Source organism: Spermophilus citellus, assembly GCF_964194105.1.
Source record: "Spermophilus citellus genome assembly, chromosome: 4".
In the NCBI taxonomy this organism is placed as follows: domain Eukaryota; kingdom Metazoa; phylum Chordata; class Mammalia; order Rodentia; family Sciuridae; genus Spermophilus; species Spermophilus citellus.
The window spans coordinates 228,367,097-228,387,527 of record NC_138185.1 but is presented as its reverse complement, the minus strand read 5'-3'; the positions used below and the strand labels follow the sequence as shown (position 1 = coordinate 228,387,527).

The 20,431-nt window shown below is 34.9% G+C and overlaps 1 pseudogene across 1 annotated transcript; it reads left to right on the top strand.

Moving 5' to 3' along the window:
- The first annotated feature begins 9,044 nt into the window (after positions 1 to 9,044).
- Positions 9,045 to 9,505, top strand: LOC308647667 (putative ribosome biogenesis protein RLP24; annotated as a pseudogene). Its single transcript has one exon. The product of its transcript is annotated as a putative ribosome biogenesis protein RLP24 (transcript).
- The last annotated feature ends 10,926 nt before the right edge of the window (positions 9,506 to 20,431 follow it).

The window sequence follows — 20,431 nt, the reverse complement described above, 5'->3', positions numbered from 1 at the left end:
GGCCATTGCATGTAGCACCAGATAACCTAGAGGGAATAGGACAGGTTTCACAGCCTGCTCAAAGTGCCAACTATCTCTGTTGGGAAGATTCTGATGGGAACAGTGGAGTATTTAAGCCTTATGTGTTAGAGTCTTTACCAGCTAACCTATGGGGAAGAGATATTTTAACCAATATGGGATTGTTATTAGTTACCGCAAATTCTATAAGGTCAGTTGAGGAAGTTAATCAGAGGTATTTTCCTGGAGATGATAAGGAGACCCTTCAGGAAGAGTATCTGTTTACAAGCCAGTCTCCACGTCAAAGATTAGTAAATGCTCCAAAACAAAATTTTTACTAGGGGCCCTGAGTACTTCCCCGATCCCTAAGACAGCTGAAAAAATCACGTGGCTCACAGAGGAGCCTATATGGATTTCTCAGTGGCCCATCTCAGGGGAAAAGCTTAAAATAATTCATAGATTAGTTGAGGAACAACTTCAGGCTGGTCATATTGAACCAACGCTTAGTCCTTGGAACACACCTATTTTTGTTATTAAGAAAAAGTCAGGAATTTGGAGATTACTACAGGATTTAAGGGCAATAAATCATGCAATTCACCCTATGGGATCATTACAGCCAGGACTTCCCTTCCCCACAGCCATTCCTTTAGATTATAGCTTGATGGTAATAGATTTAAAAGACTGCTTTTTCTCTATAAGGTTACATCCTGAAGATTGTGAAAGATTTGCTTTCACTGTCCCAGCAATTAATTTTAAGGAACCTGTTAAAAGATATTGCTGGAAGGTACTTCCCCAGGGAATGCGTAATAGTCCTACACTGTGTCAAAAATACGTTGATCAGGCAATAGATCCCATAAGAAATAGCTTTCCTGATGCATATATTATTCATTTTATGGATGATATATTATTGGCTCATGCTAATCCAGAGGTACTTTCAGAAATTTTTACTCAGTTAGAGACTTTGCTTACAGCAATGGGTTTATGTATAGCTCCTCAAAAAATTCAAAAAGTGTCTCCTTTTCAATATCTAGGTCAGATAATTCAAGGACGTACAGTCCGTCCTCAAAATCTTCAGATAAGAGTTAAGGAGTTACGTACCCTTAATGACTTTCAAAAACTATTAGGAGATATTAACTGGCTGAGGCCATCCTTAAAACTAACTACTTCTGAGTTAAGTCCTTTATTTCAGATATTACAAGGAAATCCTTCTCCAACCTCTCCACGTCAGCTAACTTTGGAAGCTAAAACAGCCTTAAGAAAAGTTGAAATTGCAATTAAAAATGCACAGCTTACTAGAATAGATCCTAAAGAAATAATGTATTTATTAATATTTCCAACTGAGCATACCCCAACAGGAGCCATATGGCAAAGATTAGGAGTTATTGAGTGGATTTATTTATCCCACTCCCCTCAAAAAACATTAATTCCTTTTCATGATTCTATAGCTCAATTAGTAATTAAAGGTAGAGCTAGGATTTTACAATTAATTGGATCTGAGCCTGATATCATAATTATTCCATTTTCTGTTCAACAGACTATTTGGCTTTTTCAAACTTCTAGCTCATAGCAGATAGCTTTTGCAGATTTTCCTGGGCAGATAGATAGCCATTATCCTCGTGATAAGGTTGTACAATTTGCATCATTAACGTCACTTATCTTTCCAAAGATTGTACGAGCTTATCCAATAGAGAAAGCTTTATCGGTGTTCACAGATGCTTCAAACTCTGGTAAGGCAGGTTTCTTCAGCCGTGTTCACACAGAGGTAATACAAACTTCTTATACTTCTGCCCAAAGAGCAGAGCTTCAAGCTCTGATTTGTGCCTTAGATTACTTTTCAAATGAGCCTATAAATATCTATTCTTATATGCAGTCGGAGTTACCAAAAATATTGAAACCTCAGTTATTGGGTTTACTTCATCACAGGAGTTATTTGAATTATTTCATAATTTACAAAAGACAGTACTAATGCGAAAGTACCCATGTTTCATAGGACACATACGTGTCCATACTAATCTTCCTGGACCTCTTGTTTCAGGTAATGACAAGATTGATAAGTTAGTAGCTTTTTGTCAACAGATGTCTTTGTATGACTGTGCCCTAGCGTCCCATTCCTTACATCATCAAAATACTTCTAGCTTACATAAAAAATTTAATATTACCATAGAACAAGCTTGTCAGATTGTAAGCCAATGCCCTAAGTGTGTTATTCACACTCCATCTCTGCCATCAGGGGTAAATCCCCGTGGATTAAAACCAAATCAAATATGGCAAATGGATGTAACTCATATTCCTCAATTTGGTAAGCAACGTTATGTGCATGTCATAGTGGACACTTATTCTAGATTTATTTTTGCCACAGCACGTACTAAGGAAAATACTCAACATGTAATTTCTCATTGCTTAGCAGCTTTTTCCGTTTTAGGGTGTCCTATGCAGATCAAAACAGATAATGCTCCAGCTTATGTAAGCTCTTCTTTTCAACAATTTTGCCAAGAGTTTAAAATTAATCATAAAACAGGAATTCCTTATAACCCCCAAGGTCAAGCCATTGTGGAATGAGCTCATTTATCTATTAAGCTTCAATTACAAAAATTAAAAGGGGGGAATAGGATTGTGACTCCCCAAAATAGCGTTAATCATGCCTTGTTTGTTTTAAATTTTTTAAACTGTGACATAGAAGGTCACACTGCTGCTGAGAGGCAAATATCTCCCTCAGTAACAGGCCCCTTAGGCAGAGTTCAGTGGAAAGATTTACAAACTGGTCAGTGGAAGGGTCCGGACCCGGTAATAACATGGGGCCGAGGTCATGCTTGTACCTTCCCAGAAGGTGCTTTCCGTCCTATTTGGGTGCCTGAACGTGCTATCAGACATGGAAGAGATAGAACCCAGATTCAAGCGACTGAGGATCGACCCGGAGGAGCCACTACCCAGAAGGAGGAGATATCGGAAAAAGATGAAGAAAGACCAGATTGAACCAGCTGAAAAGCTGATTTCGTGGAAAGATGTGAAGAAGCTAACAACTCAGGCTTCCCGAATACTTCGACGCCTAGGAAAGAACAGGACCCCAGTGATGATGGTAACAACAGTAATTGCCCTACTGGGCTGTCAGGTAAAAGGGAATCAAGTATACACTTATTGGACATATTTCCCAGATCCACCCCTGGTACACCCAGCTGTGTGGACTGGAGAATCTATTCCAGTATTTACTAATGACTCATTCATGATGGGAGGATTTACAGATACTCATATTACTCCCAATCATGTGACTAGATTTAATTACTCAGGCTACAGTGCCCAATTACCTTTGTGTTGGTCACATGATAAACATGCTGGCTGTCTGAAAGTATCATTCGAAGAAAAGACAGTGATTGGTAAACCTAGACTGACAAATAATTCTATTTATGGGGACTTAACCTAATATTAGATCAGTAATTAAGATGGGACTTTCCCATAACAAGCCAGTCATTTCTGTAAAACCTCCACAGATACCCCACTGTCCAAATAGTTCTATAATTGAAATTGACACCTTTCCTAAATGGATGGATAGTGTAAATACCTTTCCTGTACAACATAAGGTGTCTAAAGATAGTGGGTATATTTTAGACTGGTCTCCAAAAATTGATAAGAGACAATTATGAAGAAATTCTGCTATGACACCTGCAGGATTTGTTAGTAATATTTTGACTTATTGTGAAGGAGGTGTTCAAAGAGATATTTGGCTTTTAATTGCTGCCTCAGAGTATTTACATTTTACAGATAAACATTTACCAAAATTTGTCAGTAAGAACTGTAAAGAGGGATCTTGCTATGGCTTAAGAGCCTGTGTCCAATCTCCTTATGTTTTAATTATTGGAAATGTAAAAGTTAAATGGATAGATGATAAATATTTTGTTACTTGTAATAAGTGCAACCTAACCAATTGTATTACTAGGTATAATGGAGGAAAAGGAGTGCTGATACTTCATCAGCCCTCTTTCGTTTTATTACCTGCTAATATTTCAGAGCCATGGTATGCTGATGCTGGTTTACACGTCTTGCAGCAAATTCATGCCCAAAAGACCTAAATGTGCTATTGGAGTCATAATTGTTGGTATTTTAGCGCTGGTCTCATTCATTGCCTCAACTGTCTCTGCGTCTCTGACGTTGTCTCAAAATATTCAGCATGCAAAATTTCTTAATAATTTAGCTCAAAATACTTCCAAGGCTCTGCGTAATCAAGTAAATATTGATGAGAGGATTGAAACTAAATTAAACGCCTTAGAGGCGACTGTTATAGACATAGGTAATGAACTCTCAGCCTTAAAATTTAAAGAAAGGCTTAAATGCCATGCTAATTATAAATATGTATGTGTTACAGCTGCCAAGTACAATGCTTCTCTCTGGGATTGGGAGAAGGTTAAAAACCATTTATTAGGTATTTGGCAAAATAGTAATAATAGCTTGGATATTCTGGAACTTCATCACCATATCCAAGACATTCAAAATAATAGAGCTGATTTTTCAGATCCTTCTTCTTTGGCTAACCAAATATTGAAGGAGTTAAATGGATTCAACCCTGGAAATATTCTTAAGCACTCCACTTGGTACATTATTGGATTATTCTCTTTGCTGTTAATTCTCTTTTGTATTGTAACTATAGGATGGCGATTCTTCCAATCAAGAATCCAGGAACTCCAGAGAGTGAACCACCACCTCATTGTTAAGAAAAGAAAGGGGGGATATGTGGGAAGCCATTCTGACACGTGATTGGGTGACTCCCGTTAAGGGCCTGAGGCGCTTTGGCTCTGTCGAAGCTTTCCCGACCCTTTCTTGATGAGAGAGCCCATCCGTGTGGGGGTGTGCCTGACCACTGACCCCGGGGACACAATCACTGACCCTGACCTTGGAGTGCAGCCCCCCTCAACATTCATTGGATGGAATTCTCCCCTGAATCTCTCGTTCCCCAATAAAGGGCTACTCCCAGGCATGTTCGCTCTCTCTCTCTCTCCTGCTAGCCCTGAGTAATCCTTGCTGCCCTGCTGGGTGGCTAGAGGTGGGAACCAGAGAGGTGAGCCATCTCGAACCTAGCAATATAAATAAGGTAACTGGTCTGTGTGTTTTATTTCGATCTCTTCTAACTAACTTTATGCCTAGAACCTCATTAATGAAACCATTGCGCAGGTCGCGTGGTAGATATAACTTTAAAAATATTTTTTAAAGGCCACAGGGTAGGCTGGGGTTGTTGCTTGGTGTAGAGTGCTTGCCTAGCATGTGTGAGGCATTTGGTTTGATCCTCAGCACCACATAAAAACAAACAATATGGGCTGGGGTTGTGGCTCAGCAGTAGAGCACTTAGCACATGTGAGGCCTTGGGTTTGATCCTCAGCACCACATAAAAATAAATAAATATGTAAATAAGTAAAATAAAGGTATTATGTCCACCTACAACTAAAAAAAATTTAAAAGGACACAGGGCACTTATTATATTAGTTTTAGATGCTAAATTATGGATATTATGTTATTATTAATGATCACAGTTTACCTATTTTATTAGTTTCAAATGTTGTACTATGGATATCATTAGTATTAAAGACCAACTATTATAATATTTTAAGTACCAGAGAGCATATCAGGTTAGTATTGAAGGCCACTGGAAGCTATTGTATTAGTTTTAGAGTCCACAGTATGGATATTACATTAGTATGTAAGGCCATAGTGCCACTATAATATCAGTTTCTGATCTTGTATTATGGATTTTTGTTACAATTAAAGGCCACAGTACAGTTATTATATTAATTTTAGAGGCTATAGTACAGAGACCACATTTGAATTAAAGAGCACAGGTCAGCTATTATATTAGCACTAGGTGCTATAGTATGAACATCATTAAGTATTAGAGGCAAAGGTACATGAATTAGTTTAAGATGCTATATATTGATATTATATTAATATTAAAGACCACAGGGGATCTATTAGATGAGACAGTATGTATGTTACATTAGTATGAAAGGCTATAAGACAGCTACTATATTAGATTGGGATGTTTTGCTATGGATATCATAGTACTGTAAAAGTCCAAAAAGCAGTTATTATATTAGTATTAAATGCTATAGTGTGCACACTATATTAGTATTAGAGACCAAAGGTCAGCTATTACATGTTTTAGATATACATTGAAATCTCTTGTAGATAGAGACTCATGCTTATAGTCCTAAAATCAATTATGGTGAAGATTTCTGGAGAAACTTAGTTAAGATTTTCTGTGGAGGAGGGGGTGCCCTACAGAAGATACTTTTAGTAGTGCAGTCACACTAAGGTAACTTCTGACCAGCAATTAACCCTAGTGCCCACATTAACATGAGACTGACTTGTAGATGAAGCCCCCTAAATAGGATGGCCACCATGACAGTTCTGGAGAGCACCAGCTAAGGTCAAAAACTCCACTGCCCAATGTGAAGGAGGAATTGAACACCTGATTGGCAGAATACAGAGGTGGTCCCCAGTTCTCCAGGTAAACATCAAACACTAATGAAGTTTAGGGACAGCCAAGAGATGAGAGAGAGAGAGAGAGAGAGAGAGAGAGAGAGAGAGAGAGAGAGAGAGAGAGAGAGAGAGAAACACTAGAGAGAACACTTAGGTGAACACTAAGTTGGCAAAAGATGACAACAATATAGTAAGTAAGTGACATTTCTGAATACTTGAACAAAAGCATAGACTTAAAAAAGTAGTCTTGATATTATCTGAGGAAAGTACTAAGAATCAACCCTGAAGAAGTAAGCAGTTGGCCTTTTGAATACAATAGAACACAAATGAAGAAATCAAAGTTTGTTGAAGAATCTGGGTTTTAGAATTTAAAGAATTAAATATAAAGGAAATACCTAAAAAGCCAATTACATGGACAAGTCATTAGAAGACATGGAGAATCCTTAACAACTTCTAGAATAGGTCAAAGTCCAGGAACACAGTTGAGTTGAGGCTGGCTGAGCATCCTTGGGAAGGACAGTTTTGTCATGAGAGGAAGTGGTGAAGGGCTACACAGTAACCTGTAAGAGATTATTGTCAAGGGTTACATAAGGGGCTAAGAAAGGAGGTGGTAGAGGGATATACAGGAGATGAGGGAAGTTAGTGAAAGAAAACATAGGAGTTGAGAGGTGTTGGTGGAGGGCTACAGAGGATGGGATGAGAAGAGATGGTGGAGTGGTACAAAGAAGCTGTGAGAGGACATGGTCAAGGGCTACACATGAGCCCTTGAGAGGAGGTGACAAGAGAGTACATAGGAGCGGATAAAAGGAAGTGGTGGAGGGCTAAATGCTGAGATGAGAGGAGAAGATGGAGGGCTACACAGAAAGCTGTGAGATGAGGTGATGGAGTGTTACACAGGTAGAGATGAAAGGTGCTGGTGGAGTGTTACACAGGAGGATATAAGAGGAGAAGGTTAAGAGCTACACAGGGTCAGTAAAAGCAGACAGTGGAGGGCACACTAGAAGCCATATGGGATGTGATACAGGGCTACACAGGAATTGATAAGTGGTGTAGGTTCACAGAGTGGGTCATAAGAAGTGGTGGTCAATGTTAACACAGTATGAAACATAGTATCCCAGGGATGCTGAATTCTAAGGAATTCTTGGTTTGACCCTTATTCTGACCCCTCTTACCTATTCATAACTCTAAAACACTAACACTACTTCCTATCTCCTAGCTTTTACCTCACCCTAGAAACCCTAAATATAAGCCCACAAACCATGTGCTTCTGTTTAACATCTATTCTGTAAACAACCCCTACCTACTCTGTACTCAACATCTGACCACACTCCAGACCACAAATTTGCTCAGGCTCAACTCCTTCCATAATACCCACCCTAACCATAATGTTCACCACATAATTTTGTTTTCCTGATTTTGATCTTGAGAAGGGGCTAGGCTTCAGCCTGGCTGACCTTGAGAAGAAGATGGTTTCAGTGTGGATGACATTTGAAGGTAGGCCTCATTCCTCCATCCAGGGCTGGTTGGCCACATCTGCTCTATTCTTGTAGTGCATTCTTCTGGAGCAGGTTGGAGAGATCCTGATTTGCCTGAATGTGATTTCGACCTGAAACAAGCTACTTTTCCCACAGTCATTGTGAATATTGCACCTGAGTGTCACACCAGTCTTGTACTGGGACATCTTTATATCATGTTAATGATATTAAAACAGGCTCTGAGCATTCAGATGGCTTCTATGGGGCACATGCTGGTAAGTGGGAACAATCCCAAACCCCACTCCCAGCTCCTCTACCACCTTTACCTTATCTAAGACAAAGAAGAAGGGATTTCAGTCCTTGACAGGGTGTTCTTGACAGGGACAGTGGTCTCTGAGGCAGATGTTGCTTCTGGGGGTGGGATACTGTCCCAGGAACAGCTGAAGTGTAATGAAGCAGAGTGAGGGGGCATTTACAAGGTATAGTATAAATATCATATTAGTATTCAAGGCCTACATGGCAGCTATTATATTAATTTTACAAGATGTAGTAGGATATTATATTAGAATAAAAGGGCACAAGGCAGTTGTTATTTATGTTTCAAGGCCACATTATTAATATTATATTAATATTAAATACACAGAACACCTATTATATTAGCTTTAGTTGCTATAGTATGGATATTAAAGTAGTATTAAAGACCACCATGCAAGTATTATACTGGTTTTGGATGCTATAATATTAACATCATCTTAGTATTTTATGTCACAGGGCTGCTATTATATTAGTGTTAGATACTATGACATGATATTAATGTTAAAGGCCACAGAGAAGCTATTATTTAAGTTTTAAATACTATAGTATGGATATCACATTAGTATTCATTGCCACAGGGCAGCTATTAGATTAGTTTCAGATGGAGTGCTATGGATATAATATTAGTGTTAGAGGCCACAAGTCAGCTTTTATATTAGTTTTAGATGGCATGTTTAAATATTGGAATACTATTGGAGGCCAAGGGCATATATTACATTAGTTTTAAGATGTAATAATATGGCATCACTTCTTCCCCAGCTCATGGCCTGGTTGGTGGGGTCCCACAGGCTCAACATGCATATCAAGAAGTGTTATTTCTGTTCAGGGTCCACCTACCCTGTCCATGGCATCGTGTTCACCTTCATTTATTGCAAGGTATTCAGATTCTATAAATCCAATGTACTAAGAACTTTAAAATAAAGCATAATCCTCACAAGGCCAGGTGGACTAAAGCATTCAGGAAAGCAGCTGGTCAAGAGCTTACAGTGGATAATTCATTTGAATTTGAAAAATGTAGAAATGAACCTGTCAAATGCCAGCAAGAACTATGGAATAAAACTATTAATGCAATGAAGAGAGCTGAAGAGATCAAACAGAAATGCCAAGCTAAATTTATAATGAACATATTGAAAAAAAATAGAGCTACAGAAAGTTCAGGACATTAAATAAGTCAAGCAAAACTTCCATCCTATCTGAGCCCCTCTTGCAGGCAAAGGAAAGAAGTTGGAAAAAAAATGGTACAGCAGTTACAATAGGATGTGGACATGTGGACATGTTTCTTATAAATCTTGCTCTCTGTAACCATTTCTACATGTACATTTGAAAATCTCCATTGGAAACTTAGAGTTTAATTCTAAAGTATTGATTTTTATATAAAGTCATAGAAGTGAAAGATGATTACAAATAATTTTCTTCTACATTGCTATCTGCAAAGCATCAGATTATGGTCGTTACATTGCACCTCACTGTAACATCTTCACTGATAGATGTGCTTATATAAATCAGGAAAATTGTGTTTATAAATGCACAAGTGGATTGTGGGCAGAATAATGGCACTAGGCATCATTTATGTAATAACTAATTACAAATATTTATGGCCAGTGATATATAAAATAATTGTTTTTGCAATTAAAAAAAGATGCAGGGGCTGGGGTAGTAACTCAGTTGTATAGTGCTTGCCTATCATGTGTGAGGCATTAGGTTTGATTCTCAGCACTGCATATAAATAGATAAAGTAAAGGTGCACTGACAACCAAAAAAAATTTTTTTTAAAGATACATAATATAAATATTACATTAGGTTAAAGGCAACAGGGAATATTCTTATTATTTTTATTTGCTAATGTATGGACATTACATTAATATTAAAGATGATTAGAGACCCTAGAAAGTCTCACTTTATTAGTTAAGGTACTATATTATGAATATTACATTAGCATTCAAGGCCACATTGCAGTTTTTATATTAGCTTAAGATGCTGTAGTATGAATATCATTTTACTATAAAAAGCTACAGGGAGTTGTCATATTAATTTTTGACAATATAACTTGGATATTATATTAATGTTAAATGCAACAGGGCAGCTATTATGTTATTTTAGGTCCCATAGCATGGATATTACAGAAATATTAAAGGCCACAGAGAAGTTACTATGTTTATTTTAGATGCTCTTATATGGCTATTAAATTGATATCAAAGGTCACAAGGCAACTAAAGTACTAATTTTAGATGCTATGTTATGAATATTTTGTTACATTAGAGGCCATAGGATAAGTATTACATCAGTTTTAGATGTTATATTTTGGACATTATATTAGTAATAAAAGTGACAGGGCATTACAGTGCTATAATTTAGAATTCTATAATTTGTGTACTGTAGTATAATATTATATTGATAGCCAAGTGGCAGTTATTTATTAGTTTTACATGCCATAAGATAGATATCCTATTAATATAAAGCTACATGGCAGCTATTATATTAATATTAGGTGGTACAATGTGAATATCACAATAGTACTAAAGGTCATAGAATGAATATATATATATATATATATATATATATATATATATATATATATATATATATATGCCATAGCATTTAATATTAAAATACAGAAATACAGTTTTAGTTTATTAAAATATTAATTTTAGATGTTGTCTATGGATGTCACAATAACATTAAGGTCCACTGGCTGGCTATTCTATTTTATTTGAATGCTATATTATAAATATCATATTAGTTTTAATTGTCCCAGGGCAAGTATTATATTAGTTTCAGATGCTATAGTTTTGAGATCTCATTAGTATTAAAGGCACCTATTTATTTAAGATATCCCATGCTATGGGGCTAGAATTGTGGCTCAGTGGTAGAACACTTGTCTAGCACGTGTGAGGCCCTGGGTTCAATCCTCAGCACCACATAAAAATAAATAAATAAAATAAAGGTATTGTGTCCAACTACAACTAAAAAATAAATTAAAAAAAAATATATCATGCTATGGATATTATAATAGTTTTAAAGGCCAAAGTTCAGCTATTGTATTAGTTTTAGATGCTATATGTGGATATCATGTTAGCATGAAAAGTGAAATTAAAGCAAATACATTGGTTCTGGAGGCTACACTAAGGATATTATATTAATGTTAGAGCCTTCAGGATAGATATTGTTAATAAAATACACAGGGAGATGAGAAAGGAGGTGGTAGAGGAATATACAGGAAATTAGAACAATTGGTGAAGGAAAACATGGGAGTTGAGAGGCCTGTTTTATACGCCACAGTAGGGATATTGTTTTAATAATAACAGGCAGTTATATTAATTTTTGTTACTATAATATCTACATCATATTAATATTAAAGGCCACAGGACAGTTATTATATTAGTATTAGATGCTATATTAAAGATGTTACATCAATATAAAAGACACAGGACATTAATATATCAGTTTTCTTTTTGCTACTGTATGGATAGCATGTTAGTATTAAATGTCATAGGGCAGCTATTATATTTGTTTTAGATGCTATAGTATGGATATTATATTAAAATTAAAATTCTCAATGCAATATCATATTAGTTGTAGATTGTACAGTATGGATATTATAGTAGTATTTAAGGCTACAGGGCACAAACTGTATTAGTTTTAGAATCTATAATATAGGGAATATATTAATTATAGTCACCAGAGTGCAGCTATTATATTTTTTTTTCAGTTTTAGAAGCTACAGTATTGATATGAATTTTAAAGGCCACAAGGCAACTATTATATCAGTTTCAGAGGCTCTAGCATGGATATCACATTAATATTTAAGGTCATAGGGCACCTATTACATTAGTTTTAGATGCAGAAGTGTTACTAGTAAAGGCACAGGGCTGCTATTGTATTAATTTTAGATGATATAGATGACTATTATATTAGAAATGAAGTCCATAGTCAGCTGTCTCAGATGCAATAATATGGATATTATAGTAATGTTCAAGGACACAGGATAGCTATTACATGAGTATCAGAAATACACTATGGATATTATGTTACTGTTAAAGACCACAGGGAAGTTATTAGTTTTAAGATACAAAACTATAGATTTTGAGTATTAACACCACAGAACATCTATTATATTATTATTAGATAGTACAGTATGGAATCATATTAGTATTAAAGGCCAGAAGTATTAGTTTTACACATTATAATATAGATATTATGTTTGGGTTAAAGGGAAGCTTTATACTAGTGTTAGACACTATAGTATAGTTATTATTAAATTAACACTGAAGGTCATAGGGTAGTTACTGAATTAATGTAAAATGGCATGTATATTACATCAGTAATGAAGGCCAAACAAAGTTCAGCTATTATTTTAGTTTTAGAAGCTATAGTATGATATTATAGTAATATTAAATGCCATAGGGCAGCTATTGTATTAGTATTAGATGTTATACTAATAATGTTATATTAATATTAAAAGCTACAGGGAATTAATATATCAGTTTTCAATGCTATCAATATGGATGTCATGTTAGTTAACATCACAGATCAGCTATTATATTAGTGTTAGGTGCAATAATATGGTATTGTATTAAAATTAAAGGCCATACAGCATCTATTACATTAGTTTTAGGAAAAAAATATATATATATATATTTGTACCAGGGATTGAATTGAATCCAGGGGTACCTAACCACTGAGCAACATCCCCAGCTCTTTTTTATACTTTATTTAGAAATGAGGTCTTGCTGAGTTGCTAAGTGCCTCACTAAGTTGCTCTGGCTGGCTTGAACTCATGATTCTCCTTCCTCAGCCTCCTGAGTTGCTGGGATTAGAGGCATACACCACTGCACTTGGCTAGAATCTATATTACTGATATTATATCAATTATAAATGCCACAGGGCAACCATTATATTAGTGTTGGATGCCATAATACAAATAACATGTCAATATTAAAGGGCACAGGGCATACATTATATTAGTTTTAGATTAGTTTTATTATTAAAGGCCATAGGACAAATATTATATCAGTTCGAGATGTTATATTTTGGCTATTATATTAATATAAATGGCTACAGGGCAGCTATTCTTTTAGATGCTATAGAATGGATATTATATTAGTAATAAAGGATACAGGGAAGCTATTACACTAGTCTTAGAGTACACAGTAGGGATGTCATATTAATATTAAGACCACAGAGCAACATTATATTAGTTTTAAATATGTACTATGGATATCATCATATTAGTATTAAATACCTCAGTGCAGCTCTGATACCAATTTTCAATTCTATAGTCTAGAAATCATATTAATATTAAAGATCACATCTATTATCACATTTCCATGCTCTAACATAAATATCATATCAGTAATAAAGACCACAGGGACTACTCTTATATTTTAGAGGTCACAGTATGAATTTTTTAAACTATTATATTAGGATTTGAGGCCAGAGTATGGATATTATATAAATATCGAAGGCCACAGGGGACATATGTTATTAATTTTAGGTGCCATAATATGTATATCAGATTAGAATTAAAAGCCAAAAGGCAGCTAGTATATCAGTTTAAGATGTGTTGGTATGATTTTACATTAATAATAAAGGTCACAAGGCAATTATTAAATTACTTTTAGATGCTATAGTATGAATATTATAATAATATTAAAGGCCACAGGGTAGCTATTATATTAATTTTAGATCACATAGCATAAATATCTTATTAGTATAGAGACCACAAGCCAAATATTATTTTAGTTTTAGATGCTATAATTTGGATATCATATTAGAATTAAACAGCCTCAGGGCCATTGTTATTTCAGATTTGAAGGCCACAACATTGATATTATATTAATATTTAAGGCTGCAGAGAAATTGCTATATTAAGTGTATATGGTACAGTACAGATATCCTATTAGTGTTACAGGCCAGCAACACAGCTTCCCAGCTGCCAAGCCATGCAGCTGGCGCACTGGTCTCTGTTGAGAAGCAGCAGCCAAGCAGCAGAGCAAAGCAGAGAAACAACAACCTGGGCAGGCTGGAACACAGGTGCCAAGCATAGGCCACAGCCTCAAAGAGTCTGCCAAGCTGGCATTGGGGGTCTGAGGTGGGGTGGATCACTGCCACAAGCAGGCCATGGTGCATTGACCTGCCATCCCAAGATGACACTGACCTGTCATTCCAGAGGAGCAGGGAGATAAAGAAAGTAGGACAAACCTGAATGAAATTCAGCGCTAACAAATAGTGTTAGTGCATTTCCAAACCCTAATTAGCATAATGTTTGGACCAACAGCATTGGTACTTTTTTCAAATGCTGATTAGCATAAGTTTGGACCAATAGTGTGGACCCAAGTGCTGTATAAACCTAGACTGGCACAATCAGATGGCAACCCTTTTCAGGGCTCCTCTTGCACTCCTCATACTGTGGGGAGTCCTGTTTCTATGCTCATGTGAACAAATCCTATTCTCACACTCATACATCCTGATCTGTGGATTTTATTCTTCAAATTCACAAGACAAAAACTCAGAAAGAAGAAGAAACTAACAGTGAGCTGCTGGGGTCTGCTGTGTCACTGGAGGGTATGGCTCACCATTAGAGCTGCAACACTTCTCAGCTGCAGAGGGCTGGAGCTTGTGCAGACCCCTCTGCCAGTAGAAGGAAGAAACTCTATTTTAACAGGGCAGTAATTATATCAGTTTTAAGTGAAATCATGTGGATACTATATTAAATGCTGCAGTGCAGCTATTATATTCATTTTTTTAATTATTTTTTAATTTTTTTTTTTTTTAGTTTTAGGTGGACACAATATCTTTATTTTACATTTTTATGTGGTGCTGAGGATCGAACACAGTGCCTCATGCATGCTAGGCGAGCACTATACCACTGAGCCACAACCCCAGCCTATATTCATTTTAGATGCTATATTATGGATATCATATTAACAATAAATGCCACATAACCACTATTATATGAGTTTAACAGATTATAGTATTAATATTACATCGATGTTAAGTGCCACAGAGCAGCTATAACATTAGCTTTAGAGCTGTAGTATGGATATCATATTAGTGTTTAAGGCCTCAAAGGATCTATTATATTAGAATTGATGCTAAAAATGGATCTCATTCTAGTAATAAAGGCCATAGGACACATATTACATTACTTTAAAATGCTTTAATATGTATATTACATTAAAGAATTCAGGACACATTTTATATTAGTTTTAGATGTTATAGGATGCATATTACACTACATTAAAGGCCACAGGGCATGCATTATATGTTTTTTATTATTTTTTAGTTTTTAGTTTTAGGTGGACACAATATCTTTATTTTATTTTTATGTGGTGCTGAGAATTGAACCCAGTGTCTCATGCAAGTTAGGAGAGCACGCTACCACTTGGGCCACATCCCCAGCCCGTATTTTATGTTTAAGGTGATATAACTAGTATTAAATGCCACAGTGCAATTATCATATTAACTTGAGATGCTATAGTACGGATATCATTTTACTACAAAAGGCCACAAGACAGTTATTATATTAGTTTTGAATGATATAGCATGGATATTAATATTTACAGCTACAAGGCCACTATTATATTAATATTAGATACTATCATATGGATATCGTGATAGTATTAAAGACTCATGCAGCATTATATTAGGTTTAGATGCCATAATGCAAATATTACATAAATATAAATGGCTGTAGCACAACTATTATATTTAGATATGAGTATCAAAGGTCACAGAACTACTATCATGTCAGTTCTATAGGCTATACTACATATATTAGTAGTAAAAGCCACAGGGCAGATGTTGTACTTTGTATATTTTATTAGTAAAGAAGGCACAGGAAAGCTATTGTGTTAGGTTTTGATGCTGAAGTACTGGTATTACATTAATATGAAAGACCAAGGGGAAGTTATTTTGTTATATTTAGATGGTATAGTAAGGATATCATGCTAGTATTAAAGGCCACAGGGCAGCCATTATATTAATTTTAGATGATAAATATGATATTACATTAACATTTAAAGGCCATAGGGCAGCTAATATATTACTTTTAGATTCTATAACATGAAATATTATATTAATATTAAAGGCCATAGGACAGCTAATATTCTAGTCTCAGATGCTACAATAAGGACAGTCCATCCATTACAGGTAAAAGTGCCCCTATTATTTACTTCTATATGCTCTTGTAGAATATCACAGTAATATTAAAGTCCAGAGGAGAAGTATTATGTTAGCTTTAGAGATCATATTGTGGATATCATATCATTATTAATTGGCACAGGGCAAGTATTATATTAGTTTCAGATGCTATAGTATTGATCTCATTAGTATTAAAGGCTACAGCATGCTTATTTATTAATTTTTATTCTAGTATTAGAGATTGGGCATGGGATGCTTAACCACTAAGCCACAATCCCAGCCCTTTTTAAAAATTATTTTTAATATGTATTTTTTAGTTGTGGGTGGATATAATACCTCTATTTTACTTTTAAGTGGTGCTGAGGATCAAACCCAGTTCCTCACACGTGCCAGGTGAGCATGCTACCACTGAGCCCCAGCCCCAGCCCTTTATTTTTATTTTGAGTCAGGGTCTTGCTAAGTTGCTTAGGGATTTCCTAAGTTGTTGAGGCTGGCTTTGAATTTGTGATGCTTCTGCCTTAGCCTCCCAAGTCACTGAGATGACAAGTGTGTGTCTCTGCACCCAGCTATTTATTTAATTTGAGATGTCATGCTATGAATATTATAATATTTTAAAGGCAACAGGAAAGCTATTGTATTAGTTTTAGATACTATATTATAGACATCGTATTAGCATGAAAGGCAACATTTAAACTATTACTAGTTTCAGAGGCCACAGTACATTACATTAATGTTAAAGGCCACAGGATATGTATTACTTTTCCAGGCTACACTATTGATATTATTACTAATAAAGGAAACAGTAAAGTTATTGTATTAATTTTAGTTGCTACAATATCTATATAATATTAACATTTAAGGACACAAGGTAGTAGTATATCTGCATTAGATATTGTATTAATGATGTTATATTAACAGTAAAAGATGAAGGGCACTGATATATTGATTTTTCAATGCTATTGTACAGATATCATGTTAATATTAAAGGTCAGCTATTATATTACTTTTAGATGCTATAGTATGGATATTATATTAAAGTTAAATATCAAAGAGTACCTATAATATTAGTTTTAAAATCTATAATGCTGATATTATATTAATCATAAATGTCACAGAGCAGCTATAATATTAGTATAGGATGCTATAGCATAAATATTTTATTAAAATTAAATGTCACAGGAAAGCTATTATATTGGTTTTAAATCTATAATAATCATATTAATTATAAATGCCACAGTACAATTATTATATTAGCTTTGAATACTATAGTATGGCTATCATATTCATATCAAAGGTCAAAGTGCAGCAGAACACGAAATTAGTCAGGCAGTCAGTAAAGATAGATAGATTGAGTCAGATCAGATCAAAGAGGCCAATTATAGTTAGTCCCAGATGTTGGAGAGGGATTAAAATGCTAATGCCTTCAGAGCCCTTCCTCCACCCTTATCAAGATAATCTGCCCCTGCTCCAACTTGTTGCTAAGGTAACCTGCCCAGGAATTGTCTTTCCCTAGAGGGAGTTGTAAAAGTTGCTAGTTAATTCACCCTGGGCCCCCTTCCTGCCCAAATGCTCCACTTTGGCCCCTCCACCCCATCTGCTTCTCACCTTTGGGCCATCCCACTGAGCATCTCCTGGGCCTAGTCATGTATGCAAGAAGGAAAGAGATAAAGGGAAGACAGCAAAAGAACAAAAGAAGCCTAAGACATATAAAAAGGCTCTTTGTGATAGAGAGGTGGGAGGGAAAAGGAGGGAGAAGGGGAATTGCATGAAGATGGAAGGAGACCCTCATCATTACAGGTGAGGAAAAAGAAAAAAAAAAGAAGTGTGTCACATTAGATTGGGTAGAGAGAAGTGATGGGAGGGGGGGGAAGAAAGGGTAGCAGAATAAAATAGACATTATTATTGCTGTATGTATATATTTGACTGCATGACCAATGGGATTCTGCAACCTGTACACTCAGAAAAATGAGAAATTATACCCCATTTGATTCAAATGTATGATATGTCAAGATCATTATATTGTCATATGTAACTAATTAAAACAAATTTTAAAAAAAATGAAAAAAAAAAGGCTCTTGGAATTCCAGGATACCAGCTATGGCCCCTTTCTCCCTCCAAGGAGAAGTCTGTTACCCATTTTTAAATAAATCCTGTTTTATATGCTTGCTTTGGTGTGCTTCTCTAATGTTATATGTCAACATATTAAGAAGCAGAACTCGTTACTGGTATTACAGCCATTTGATCAAATTTAGATGTTCTAATATAGATACCATATTAGTATTAAAGGCCAAAGGTAAAAATTATACCACTTTTAGTTCCTTGAGTATGAATACCACATTAGTATTAAAGTCAATAGGGCAGTTAATATATTAATTTTAGATAAGATTATAGGAATATCATATTAGTTATTAGCCATAAAGCAGATATTATATTAGTTTAAAGTGCAATAGTATGGATATAATGTTCATATTAAATGCCACAGGGCATCTATTTATCTGTTTTAGATGCTATAATATGGACAATAAATAAATATAAAAATTGACCAGGAAATTATTATATTGGTCATAGAAATATATACAGGTCATAGAAAGAATGGTATATTAATATTAAAAGTCACACGACATCTATTGCATTGGTTTTAGAGGCTATAATATACATATCATATTAGTATTAAACACTACAGGGCAGCTATTATATTAGTTTTAGATGCTATAGTATGTATATCACATTAGTATTCAGAGCCACAGTACAGCTATTACATTAATTTTAGATATGATAGTTTAGATATCTTATCAGTGTTAAGGGCCACAGAGCAGCTATTATGCCAGTTTTAAAAGGATTTAGTATAGATATTACACTTACATTATAGATCATAATGCAGCTATTATATTAGTGTATAATGCCAAAACACAAATATAATATTAATATCAAAGTCCATAGAATAGTTTTTAAATTAGTTTCAAATGCTATACTATGGATATTATATTAAAACTAAAGGCCAAAGGGCAGATAAAATACTAGTATATGATTCTGTGGTATACATGTTATAACATCTATTAGTATTAAGGACCAAAGTTTACCCATTATATTAGTTTAAGATGTTATTTTATTAATATTACATTAACTCAAAGGCCAGATGTCAGCTATCATATTAGTTTTTATGCTATTCTATGGACATAATATAAATATGAGAGGCCACATGTCAGCTATTACATTAGCTTGAGATAGCAAAGTATGAATATTACATCAATGTTACAGGCCAAAGGGCAGTTATTTTATCAGTTTTAGGTACTAATATGTGAATAGTACACTAGTGTTAAAGGCTACAGGATATATATCATATTAGCTTAGGATGCTATAATATGGATATTAATTAATATAAAAGGTCACAAGGCAGCTATTATAGTTATTTTAGATGCTATATTATGAATATTATACTACTATAAAGACCACAACTTGGATATTTTATTAGTATTAGATATGAGATATATATATATTAGCTTTAGATAAAATAGTATGGATATTATATTAGTGCTGAAAGCCATAGGGAAGCTATTACTTTAGGATGCTAGAGCAGGAATATTTCCATAGTATTAAAGGACATATACCAGATATTATATTAGTTATAGATGTTATAGTGTGGACATCATTTGGTTTTAGAGACCACAAGGCAGCAGTTATAATTATGTTACTGTCTATAGCTTCTATATGATATCAGCTTTTAAGGCCAGAGGGCAGATATCTTATCAATTTTAGGTATAACATTAATGTAAAAGGCCACAAGGCAACTATTGTTTTAGTTTGAGATTCTATAGGATGGATATTATGTTAGTAACAAAAGACATAGGGAAGCTAACTAATGAGTTTAAGAGGACTCGGTAGGGACATCATATTAATATTAAAGGCCACAGAGCAACTATTACATCGGTTTTAGATGCTAAAATATGGATCTCACATTAGTATTAAAGACCTCAGGATAGCTATATCATTTTTGATGCTATAATGTGAAAAATCATGTTAATATTAAAAGATGCACCATA